The 12,656-nt window shown below is 41.3% G+C and overlaps 1 protein-coding gene across 2 annotated transcripts in view; it reads right to left on the bottom strand.

Moving 5' to 3' along the window:
• Window positions 1–11,206, bottom strand: part of Cfap97 (cilia and flagella associated protein 97) — a 32,579-nt gene extending 21,373 nt beyond the window's left edge. The window contains exon 1 of one of the 2 annotated variants that reach the window (XM_051169717.1): window positions 11,102–11,206. The gene's annotated coding sequence lies outside the window, so the exon portion shown is untranslated. Of the gene's footprint in view, window positions 1–10,985 lie in introns of both variants that reach the window. The other variant, XM_051169716.1, reaches the window with a different exon arrangement.
• Window positions 11,207–12,656: the final 1,450 nt, after the last annotated feature.

Here is a 12,656-nt window from a genome sequence, read left to right as displayed (position 1 = left end):
TGATCTAATGCCCTATTTTTGCCCTGAAGGTGTACATGCAGGCAGAAACACTGTATACATAATAAATAAATAAATCTTTTTTTTTTTTTTTTTTTTTAAGTAAAGCCTGTGGTGGTGCATGCCTTTAATCTCAGCACTCGGGAGGCAGAGGCAGGCAGATCACTGTGAGTTCGAAGCCGGACTGGTCTACAAAGTGAGTCCAGGAAAGCCAGGGCTACACAAAGACCCTGTCTTGAAAAACAAAAAAGGAAAAACCAACCAACCAAAAAAAAAAAAAAAAAAAAAAAAAAAAGGAAAGCCAGCTTGTGAAGTTCTTGGGGTACCAACTTATACCAATAGTCTCAGAGTTCACAAGGATACAATAGCTCATCAGGCAGGCATATCATAAACAGCTACGCAAAAGCGAAGTGTCCCTTCTGTCAGTACAATTAGACCTTTAGCCATTTGTTTTGTCACTACAACAAGATATGGAAACAAAATAATTAAGGAAAGCTTTATTTTAGCCCATGGCCAGAAGAGTGCGGACGGCAGCGCAGAAGTGGAAGGCGGGGACAAGACAGGCCTTCAGTGATGCTCCTCTGGTTTCTGCCACTTACCCAGTGACTCCATCGTTAGGTTAAGGCCTGCTTTAACTATCCCTGGAAATCTCCTCCCAGATGCTCTTAGGCATGCTTTGTGTATCTCTCAACCATATCAGCCTGTAGTCAAGGTTAATCTCACAGCTGGTATTAAAACTCCTCAGGATCAGTTAAGTCAGTCAGTCACCAATTACTCTGGTGGTAACAATGCAGTAAAAGTCAGTGAGCTTCACCGTCTTACTACTTGTCAGCCATCCCTTTCTGTTCTTTTACTGCAGATACTGAGGAAGAAGCACAGAGAACTGTGACTATTAAAATCTCCTCCATCCTTTCTCAGTGAGCAACAGAAACCCCAAGATCCATAAACAGGCTGAACAAGAAGCTTCCAACAAATGTCTGAATAGTTAATCACAAGCTATGATATAACGCAGGAAACAGTTCCGCAGGGGAGTATACATGATATAAGACACCTTACAGTTGGCACCATTTGTTTAGAAAACAAAACAGCACATTATTTAGACACATGAAATTAAACATTAGAAAAAGATATGAATTAACCTTCTATGTAGTTATTTCTAGTATGGAGTAAGGACACTATGTTTTGCTATAGACCTTAAATTACTTAACCTACAGGTTTATGCACATACACAATGAATTTAAAAAGTTCACATAAAATATCTTAATAGTCCACACAATTACAACTAAGCTAGAAACATTACTATAACATTATAGCCTTTAAAAAGTATTTCTTCACTTCTGGTGTCACAGTGACTTAAAGGCAGTATCACATTATTACTGATAATCTTGAGTTCAACCTTTACTTTCTAATCCTACTCTCCATTAAAAACAAAAAACATGAGCTGGACGTGGTGGTGCACGCCTTTAATTCCAGCACTTAGGAGGCAAAGACAGGTGGATCACTGTGAGTTCGAGGCTAGCCTGGTCTACAAAGTGAGTCCAGGACAGTCAAGGCTACAGAGAAGCCATGTCTCAACAAAACAAAACAAAACACTGAAACAAAACAAAATGAACCCTCCAAACCAAAAAACATTATATATGGTTATGAGCCACCATGTGGTTGCTGGGAATTGAACTCAGGACCTTTGGAAGAGCAGCCAATGTTCTTAACCTCTGACCCATCTCTCCAGCCCACTGGTTGCACTTCCAGAGATCATAAGTTCAATTCCCAGCAAACACACAGTAGATCATAACCATATATAGTGAGATCTAGTGCCCTCTTCTGGCCTACATACAGGCAGAATACTGTATAAATAATAAATCTTAACAAACAAACCACTCATGCATATAAAAAACAAAAACAAAAACCAAGCTGGGTGTGTTGGAACACATATTTAATCCCAACTCTTAGGAAGCAAGAGGCAGGCAGATTAGCCTGGTCTACAAAGTGAGTTCCAGGAGAGGTAGGGCTAAACACAGAGAAACCCTGTCTTGAAATAACCAAAAATTGACCAACCAACCAACCAACCAACCAACCAACCAACCCCCCCCGCCACCAAACAAAAACAAAACTCAAGAAGGGGCTAGAGAGATGGCTCAATGGTTAAGGGCACTCACTGCTCTTTCGTAGAAGCCACGTTGTTTCCAGCACCCACAGGATAGTTTACAACCATCATGGAACTCTAGTTCCAGATATCCAATATCCTCTTTTGGCCTCCCCAGGCACTAGGCATACACATGGTGCACAGGCGGCTTTCAGGCAAAACATCTAGCTAAGAACAATACATACATAAATAACAAAACAACCAAAGAGTCCTTGGAAGGCAGCTGATGTTATTGCTAGAAGCAAAAAGAAAATAAAGAGAAATCAAATGAGCCTGTCCTGAAGGTAGTGAAACCTGTAGGGATGGTAGTGATACCAGTTTGCCCTTGTAAAATACCTAAAACAGTTTAAGGGGAGGCTAATGGAAGAATTATTCTGTTGAGCTGGGTGAATTGGCACACCTTTAGTCCCAGCACTCGGGAGGCAGAGGCAAGTGGATCGCTGTGAGTTTGAGGCCAGCCTGGTCTACAAAGCAAGTCCAAGACTGCTAAGATAACATAGAGAAACCCTGTCTCAAAAAAAAAAGAAAAAAAAATGTTGGCACATGGTCCATCACAGGAGGAGGGACGTGAAACAGAGCTGGAGGCGAAGCAAAGAAAGGAATGGCTGCAGTGGTAGGCTCTCTCCTTTTGCATTCCATTAGTGGACGAGGTTGCTTTACTGATCCATCAAACTGATAACCAAGATTAACCATGTCAAAGTGGAAAAGGGCTGACACAGCACAAATTCAAAAGCAAAATACATATATAAATGATAAATTCTGCAGGAGCTCTTTAGTCCACAAAAATATTCAAAAGGGATAGATAACATTACATTGAAGGACATATAAACATTTCCATTATTAATAGCAGCCAACCAGGCAAGAGTGTGCTTACTGAATTTAATTATAATTAATTCCAGCACAGTAACTTGGACACTAGATTATGTAATGTGTATCCTATAGAAGCCAGTACACACTGAATAAATTATTTACTGTTAAGTGGCCCTACAGCCCAAGAGAAGACATGAAAATAAGTATGGGTATGATTTAAGAGTAATAAAACTTATTATTAACATTGTAATAGCATGTATTCAAACATTTTATCGCCAGAGTAACTTTTTCTCTCTTTAAGGTTTTGACACCTTCTTATATATTAGAAATAATTTTTTTTTTTGGTTGAGGTAGTATCTCTCTATGTAGCCTTGGGTAGTCTGGAACTTGCTATATAGACCAGACTGGCCTCAAATTGAAGAGACTGGCCTGCCTTGGCCTCAGGAAGTTGGGATTAAAGGCACATATACTACCTACTACACCCAGCTAGACATAAATTCATTTTCTTATTTATAATCTGCAGTGTTGAGGGTTAAACCCAAGCACTTGGCATGCTAGATGAGCTCCCTACCACTGAGCTACACTTCCTGCCCTTAGAGTTGTAAAAAGTTGACTGTAACCTATCTTTAAATGCTCAAGGGAATCGGATTGATTAAACCTATAACTTTATAAACACTGTTTAAGTGTTTAGAACGATTTCCTTGCTAGACTTATAGGTGAACTTGTTAGGTACTGGAAATATTTAAACATGAAGTATAACTTAAAATTACGATGACAAGCAGGTTCACAAATGTCATATATAATGTCCAGGAAGCTTAATATTTTATAAACTAAGATTAATGAAAGTACAAATTAGTTAAAAAGTTAGCACAAACCTAGATTCAAACAAAAGTACTCATCATAGAGAAGCATTATGGTAAAACATTTATACCTCTATTAATATTCAAGATATCAGTTTCAAAATGTAAGCATATATTAATGCCTTCTTTACAAATTCAAATTTCAAACTGTGAGGCGGGGGGCTGGGAGGATAGTTTAGAGGTAGAGATCTTGATCCCTAGCAAAGCAACAGAGAAGACAGAACCCTCAGATACCCAGTACAGTTTTAAGCTAACCTACTTACCTTTATAGATACCAAAGTCTATTCTTTTAAGTAATTTATAAAACTAAAATTTGATTTTTAAGATAAAGGTAGGAATCCCTTTTATTTCTATCAAAACAGCAGCAAATGTAGATTATATGCTTTTTAAAGATATGTTATCTATCTTTTACTGAGACTCTGGACCACTCATATTGTCCTTCTAAGAGGGTACATTTTTACATTACTTTTATTCAAAGACCAGGGTAACTGTAACAAAAGAAAAATTGGAAACTACAGCAAAGGAAAGAAGATTCTTCCATTCACATATTTAAACCTATCAGTACAAAACATGTATTGTTGCTTCAAAATTAACTTTATGAATAGTAAGTTCTGGTAGTAGAAGTCAGGTGAAGTTCCAACAAGTATTTTAAATAAATTTCAATGACTTGATATTTAAGTTCAATTTAGAGATTTAATATCTTCTTTACTATACAGTTATGATATCTAGGACCTTAGGTACAGAGTTGTCTTCTAAAATTTTTGTATAAGGCAAGTGATACAAACAGTAGAAACATCTACAGTGTGTTTGCCTGTGCGTGCACACATGAGTGTGGTGCCTGTGGAGTCCAGTAGAGCATGTCAGGATCCCAGGAGCTAGAGTCATAGGCTGTTGTGAGATGCACCATAGGGGGTGCTGGGAACACAACTTGGGGCTTCTGCAAGAGCAGTTTAGATCATTAACCACTGAACTAACCAGCACCTAAAATGTTTTTTAAAAAGACATCTGACAATTTGTTTTCAGAGACATACAAGAGCCATAAGCTGTTTGAATCACAACTTCATTTGTAGACATTTATAATAAAAGCACAAAAGGTAGACATGAAAGTAGTCACGGAATTGCCTGTAATAAATAAAAACTGCATACAGTAAAATTACTATCTCATTAAAATATCTGGATCACAGACCAGCAAACTACAATTCAGGGTCAGGTCTGGCTGTTACCTTATGCAGATAGAGTTTTGCTGGAGTACAGCTCTATTCAGGGCTTAGGTATTACCTCAGACAGCTTTCACATTACAACTCAGAGTCTCAACAGCCTCAACCGAAGATCAATATTTATTAGGTAAGTTACTTAAAAAGTGTGTAGATCTGATATAGTTAATATATATGAATAAAAATACATAGTTATCTGTACTAAAGATAACATGTACATATTTAAATAAAAAGTTGAGGGGAGGCAAAGTTGACTTGATGGAAGAGATTCCACTGCATTTTTAACATTTCTCGTTGCTATGATGACTCCAATGTATAGGCAATAATAAGTAGAAATATGCCAAGTGTATGAAAAAAGGAAAAGCTAAGTCTTGAGTACCCAGAGAGCATAAAGCTTGGTTTCACATTTCCTGGCCCTGCGATCCAGGGACACGTACAAGAATGCACACATTAAGCTCTGTAACAGCAGTAAGTTATATAAACATCCCCTACTAATGTCCAGTGGGGAGTGGGTAAGTAAGATGTCACTAAGATCAGATAAAAAGGATACATTGAGATCTATAAGAAATGTTGAATAAGCCGGGCGTGGTGGCGCACGCCTTTAATCCCAGCACTCGGGAGGCAGAGGCAGGTGGATTGCTGTGAGTTCGAGGCCAGCCTGGTCTACAAAGTGAGTCCAGGATGGCCAAGGCTACACAGAGAAACCCTGTCTTGAAAAACCAAAAAAAAAAAAAAAAACAAAAAAAAAACCAAAAAAAAAAAAAAAAAAAAGAAATGTTGAATAAAAAAGCAGGATTAAACAAGCAACAATAGAATAACAAAGCATACACAAAACAATGCTGCAAACTTCAGTGGGCACATATATATAAAGAAAAGGCCAGAGAGGAGGGTTAGAAAGGCATACATTAAAAATCTAGGAGTATAAATATATGAGGAAAAGGAAGCAATGAGACTGAGGAAACACCAGCTTGGACAGGAGTCTGTCCCCAGAATATTCCTCATATCATTCTAGCCGCTCACATTAAGAAAGAAAAAAAGGGGCTGGAGAGATGGCTCAGAGGTTAAGAGCACTGTTTGCTCTTTCAGAGGTCCTGAGTTCAAGTCCCAGCACCCACATGGTGGCTCACAGCCATCTATAATGTGATCTGAGGCCTCCTCTGGCATGCAAGTGTACATGCAGACAGAGCACTATATACAACGTTGTAGAAAACTTCGGATCCAATTTGGACCACCATTTCAATCTACTATTAAGCCTGGACCACATTTAGAAACTGGACCACAAATGCAATTCCTGGCTTGCTTAACCATTTTCTCCAATTATTTTGGGCCCATTCCAAGGTATTATTCGCCCCAATTCAACCTGAAGAAGCCTTAAGAGAGCAATGCCCCATTCCTTCTAAAAGGGGAGGGAGGTTGTATAGGTTTCTGTTTGCTCTCTTGGTGTACAAATGCTTATTCTCATTAGGAGGTGGTTATAAATCATTATTGGGCTTATAGAGAAAAAATTAGGTGAAACACAGGGACATCTCTCTTTTCCTTTATCTTGCATATGTAGGTAAAGAGATAGCTGAAAAGAAAGAAAGGGGGATAAAGGAACATAGAGGGAGGATAGAACAAAAGCTAGATGATTGAACCTATTTCTTCACTCAAAGCCTTAATTGTTACTCATAATGAAGGTTATGTCTAAGTCATTGCTATAGAATTTAATATATTGATACAAAACATGAGCATGTCAAATACTTGTCAGATTTTAGCACAAAAATACATATCCTAAGTCTAACAGATAGATATGACTCTATTGATATATGAGGTAAAATAGTTGAATAAGGTCTTTAAAAGCCTCAGAGACACACAGAATATGGCATTTAAAGTTGTTTTTATAATCCTAAATTTCTTTGACAAGACAAGTTAACTCCTGACAATACCCCTCCAACCTCAAAGAAGATGATGAGCATCAAAGAGCCTCCTTATGGAGATGGCTTGCTTCAAAGGTGGCAAACCAGCCAGTGGGCAAAATGTCCTCGTTTCTGCCACAAACAGAATTCTGCCTAAAAATGGGCAGCTTAATGCAGGCAGAGTCGATGGCTGCACTCTGCCAAGACAGGGTAAGCAAGTCCTCAATAGTTCCTGCCCTGTGAGTAAGTCTGGCAGAGATATTGGGCCAGAAAGCCGAAGATGGCTCCAGTGTTACAGAGAATGCTGGGTGACTGGTCAGGCAGTAAACCATCTAAGTCTAATTTGGAAGCTGCTAACCCGCACTGCTGGTTCATGCAGGAATTTAAGTTTTATTCCTTCTCAAGTCTCTGAGGGGCACTGAAGGACAGATAGTATAGTTTGACAATCAAGTTTAGTTGGTTAGGGGATAAGATAATTTTAAATCAAGAAAAAGATGTTAAGTTTTTAGAGTCAAGATAGGATAGATATTGAATTTAATTCGGAAATTTAGACCCAACAAGACAGGAAAGACGTTTACTTCAAGCTGGACAAATACAAATAGCCAAACCACTATGAACGTAACATATATAGAACTCATTATTCTTATGATTGTCACATGGCTCTCCCTGCTGTATGTAGTTTGTTTTATACATGTGTAATAAAATAAATGTATTTAAAAAAAAACATTAAAAAAAAGAAAAAAAAAATCAAAATACCCACCTTTATAACTCAATTAGTGGGTACCTTTAGAACTCAATTAGTAGCTCCCCCTCCTCAAACTTGTTTTGTTTTTTAAAGATAATTTACCTTTGGAAACAACAAAGGCCTGAAATAGAATTGGTTGTTTTCTCCCCTCTGTCACTTCTATTAATAACTTTGCAATTAGCTAGGTGTGGTGGTGCCTTTAATCCCAGCACTCAGGAGGCAGAGGCAGGTGGATTGATGTGAGTTTGAGGCCAGCCCAGTCTACAAAGTGAGTCCAGGACAGCCAAGGCTACACAGAGAAACCCTGTGTCAAAACAAAAACAACCCCCCCCCAAAAACCTTTGCAATTAAAATGGTTTCTTTGTTTCTTCAAATTTCAAAAGAACAGTTTCAAAGCACAACCTAAAGTGTTATACTAAACCACATGTCATAACCCAATGTAAAAATTCAGTAGGCCACACTAAGCATTAAAGCACAGTAGTATAAAAATCAGAAATGCATAACACATTTCAAGTAATACTTCATAAAATTTATTTCTATCACACACACACACACACACACACACACACACACACACATATATATATATATATTCATTCCGCATAGTGGGCCTTGATTTAAAGCCCATTTCTTTTTTTTTTTTTTTACTCAATACATTTTATTAAATGTGTCACAGACTAAGACTTATGCCTTTGTAAGGCCCTTGTAAATAAATTAAAGCCCATTTCTTATTGGGGGGTGGCCTCACCCATGGATTTGAAATGTCACTGGTCTATGGAGATGAGAAGTTGTTACTGAATGGTACTATAAGAAGGGAACTGAGCCAGGCGTGGTGGCACAGGCCTTTGATCCCAGCACTTGGGAGGCAGAGGCAGGCAGACTGCTGTGAGTTCGAGGCCAGCCAGGTCTACAAAGCCAGTCTGGGATGGCCAAGGCTACACAAAGAGAGAGACCCTGTCTCAAAAAAACAAAAAACAACAAAAAAGAAGGGAACTGAGAGGGAATTTAAATGGAGTATTACAGACAATACTACCTCCTCTAGGGTAACTGCTTTCCAAATGTTTAGCCTCTGCACTAACTAAACCTGAGAAAACACTGTAATAGCCCGAGAGGAAAGTAATTTTCTTGAAATTGAAGAAACTCGTACTAGACAAAAATGACTAAATGATGAGATACGTTATGGACTCTAAATAATTAAACATATCTTAACCATAATCAAAAAGCAATTTTAGAACTAGTGAGACGGCTCATTGGGTAACAGGGTCTGCCATGAAGCCTGCCGTCCTGAGTTCGACCCCTGGGACCCACATGGTGGAAAAGAACCAAATCCTCCAGGTTCCCCCCCAACCTCCACAAACACTAGTGAACACACACACACACACACACACACACACACACACACACACACACCTAATAAAATTTAGTAAAGAAAAGAAGCAATTATCATAACAGAGGCTTCTATTAATGGTTTGTTCAGAATCAGTACATCTTTGTGACACTTCATTGAAGTATATGTTCAGTTTTATTCAGAAAAAGATTGGCCTGGCCAGGTGTGGTTGGGCACGCCTTTCATCCCAGCACTGGGGAGGCAGAGGCAGAAGCAGGGGGATCTCTGTGAGTTCACGGCCAGCCTGGTCTACAAAGTGAGTCTAGGACAGCCAATGCTACACAGAGAAACCCTGTCTCAAAAAAACCAAAAAACCAAACCAAACCAACCAAACAAAAAGATTGGCTGTAATTTAAAAAAAAAAAAAAAGCTTAAATTTGAGAAAGAGATAGCTCAGTGCTTGCAAGCCTGGGGACCTAAACTCAATGTACCTGAGGGCTAGGGAGGGCAGGCATGTGTTTGTAAAGCTGGTGCCAAGGCAGAGAGGGTCTTTAGGACTTCCAGGCCAGCCAGTCTACTTGGTTGAGTTCCAGTCCATTTCTCAAAAGAAATGGTGAATGGCACCTGATGAAGGACACCTGAAAGTGTCCCCTGGTCCTCTACACAGAGACTGACTTGTCTAGTTAATTTCCAAGGTCCAACACAGAACCAGAAGGTTTGCTTTCAACTTTGCCTACAGCAGTCTCCTCAGCAGGCTGGCTGCCACTGGTGTGTGCTTACAGGGCCAGCTAAGAGTGAAGGCAAACTGAGCTGGGAGTGGGGGTGGGGGGTGAGGGGGTTAGAGACTCTGGCAAGTGGACAACAGAGGGGGTGGGTGAGGAGGCGGTGTGCCCATTCTTACCAGACCGGGAGCTCCTCATGTCTTTACACACCCAGTGACATACCCAGTGTTAAAAAAAAAAAAAAAAAAAAAAAAAGACCTACAAAAAATAGGTAAATATTTAAATAATGCTTATCCCCGCAAAGGAGGCTGGAGACTTAAGACTCAGGCCAGGTTTTTGCTCTTTGCTTTCAATGCAGACAGAGTAAAACCATCAGTGTTTCAGGTTGCTTTGATAATTTTTCTTTCTCCTCACGAGAGTGGATGTGAGGTTTCTGAGGTGTTTACGGTCAGAATTTCTGACGGACAAGGGTGGCTGTAAGCACGTAAAACAGGTGATTTAACTTAATTTCCAGAGAAACTTATCTGACAGTCTCACCCATTAGCAGTTCTCCTGCAAAAATTTACATCAAGGATTGCTGTTATTCAATTTACCTTGGGGAATAAGGAAGAGCAATGTTTTTATAGGACAGTTATGATTATCTTACAACATACCAGGAAAGAAGAAACAAACAAACAATTCCTGAGACCTGAATAGCCCCTCTGGTGCACCTAGTCAGCTTTCTGTCAAAGCTACCTGGAAGTTATTTGGTCACTGCTGTTTAGCTCACGCGGAGCTAGCGGTGGAAATGATAGTGCTTTCATGGTACAGCGGAAAGAATATACAAATAATCTGGAATTAGAAACGTCATTTCGTACATTTGAGATAGTCCGTATCTGTCTATATAATAGGGCTTCAAATAGGCCATACGACACTCTTGGCCCAAACTGAACACCTGTTTTTTCACGAGTGTGAGGCTTCGTCCTCCGCGATAGCATTCAGTCCCCTGTCTGGACGCCTGGGACACAGCAAAGGACAGTTCCTCAGGCCTGTGGGTTCGGGTTCAAGTACCCGAAGATGGGCAGCAGAGGCCACATCTGAAGCGGGCTCGGACCTCGACTCTAAGCCACCTCTTGCGTCCTGCGAGCCGGGGTACCGTTTTTTTTGTTTTTTTTTTTGTTTTTGTTTTTTTGTTTTTTGTTTTTTTTAGCGGTGACCACGCCGCCCGCGGGTCGGCGAGGCCGAGTTAGTGCTGAGGACGGCCTGAGACCTCGGAAGTCCGCTGGTACCCACCCCGGGTGCTCGCCTCCGTCGGGCTCCGAACCGGGGAAAACGGACCCCGAACGCAGAGGAGGGACGGCTCGCCCGCCGCGGGACCGACCGGATGCGGAAGGCCCTGAGCCGCTCACCTGGGAACCGTAGCCGCTACCGACTCTCGCGCCGCCACCGGCGTGCTGATCCTCGCTCGCTCTGCGCACGCGCAGCCACACCTCCATCGGTCTCCCTTCCCCGAGCTGGTGGCTAACCGAGGTGTGCGCAGGCGTGAGCGCGGGCGTAAGCTTCCGGGGATCGAGTGAGCGGAAGGGGAAAGGCGGGGTGGCCGCGGAGCCGAGTGTGTAAGGAAGAGGATGCCGGCTGGACTCTCTGTGTTGGTAGCTCCTGGAGACCAGGGGCGATAGCTTCTTGGCAGGGCCTCTCGAGGACTAGGAGGCTTGTGGAAAGGAGACCACCAAGGCCTCTCTGCTGTCCAGGGCATCGTCTGCTCGCTTACCCACGACATAGCGGTAGGTTTAGGCATCGAGGATGCTTTCCTACAAAGACGCTGTAATCTTGTAGCTCTGTAACAAGAGGACAACAATAAAGATAGAGGGCTGTGTCTCTGTGGTGCTTTATTTCAGCCAAGCTCTGTTCACATAAACCATTCGTGGTGGCACGTGCCTTAAACCTCCGCACTCAGGAGCAGAGGGAGAGATGGCTGAGTTCTAGGCCAGCCCGGTCTACATAGTGACTTCCAGGCCAGACAGGGCTATATCGTGTCAGGGGAAAAAAAAAATAATAATGCAGTTCAAGCAAAGTTAATGTGCATCAGGGTCAGGTAATCTATGAAGGGAGGCCTTTCTAGTGGCGATAGGAGTACACGTTAAAGCAATCTAAAAAATGATCTCTATGGACTATATTTGAGAGCCTTAACTTGAACTCTTGGATGCTTCGTCGGGACAGGAATGGCACCCCATTCCAAATCTTCATCCTCTAACTACCAGAGTACATAAGTATGCCGATTTATACAGCATGGGGGATTTAGCTGGTGTAATTAAATTGAAATTATCCAGGAGTTCATTGCGTACTCACTAGGGCCCTTATAAAAGGGGGAAGTGAAAGCTGTAGGGAGCTGTGACAGAAAAGAGTGTGTGGAAGAGTCTGTCAGCCAAGGAATGCATGCAGCTCTGGAAAGCTGAAGAGGGAAGGAATGGATTCTGCCCTGAAAGAACTCAAAACTGCCTTCATTTTAGACTTCTGTCTTCCACAGCCCTAATTCAGATAAATTTGGGTTGTATACCTCTAACTTTGAATAGTTTGTTACAGCCATAATTAAGTACTCAGCAGTTATATGAAGGTACAAAGAAAGCTAACGCACACTTAACATTCTAGCCTAGGGACCACCGCTGTGTTGTTTTGTTAGAGCTGTGACAGACTAGCTGACAGGATGAGAAAAGATGGGTTTGACTCACATTTTGAGAGGGCTCAGTCCTTCGTGGCACTGTAGAGCAGTTCATGTAATTGTGAGGGTGGGGAATCTGGCCTACAGGAAGAGGCGAGGGCAAGGCATAATCATAGAGACACCCCTCATGCGACCTTCCTCCACCTAGGCCCCACCTCCTCCCCTTGACCACCTGCTAATAATGCCAGCATATTATGAATCCGTCAAGGATCACTCCATTGATGAGATCAGAGCCCACATGATGT

This window comes from Acomys russatus, chromosome 27 (assembly GCF_903995435.1).
Source record: "Acomys russatus chromosome 27, mAcoRus1.1, whole genome shotgun sequence".
NCBI lineage: Eukaryota > Metazoa > Chordata > Mammalia > Rodentia > Muridae > Acomys > Acomys russatus.
This window is presented reverse-complemented; position numbering and strand designations above follow the sequence as displayed.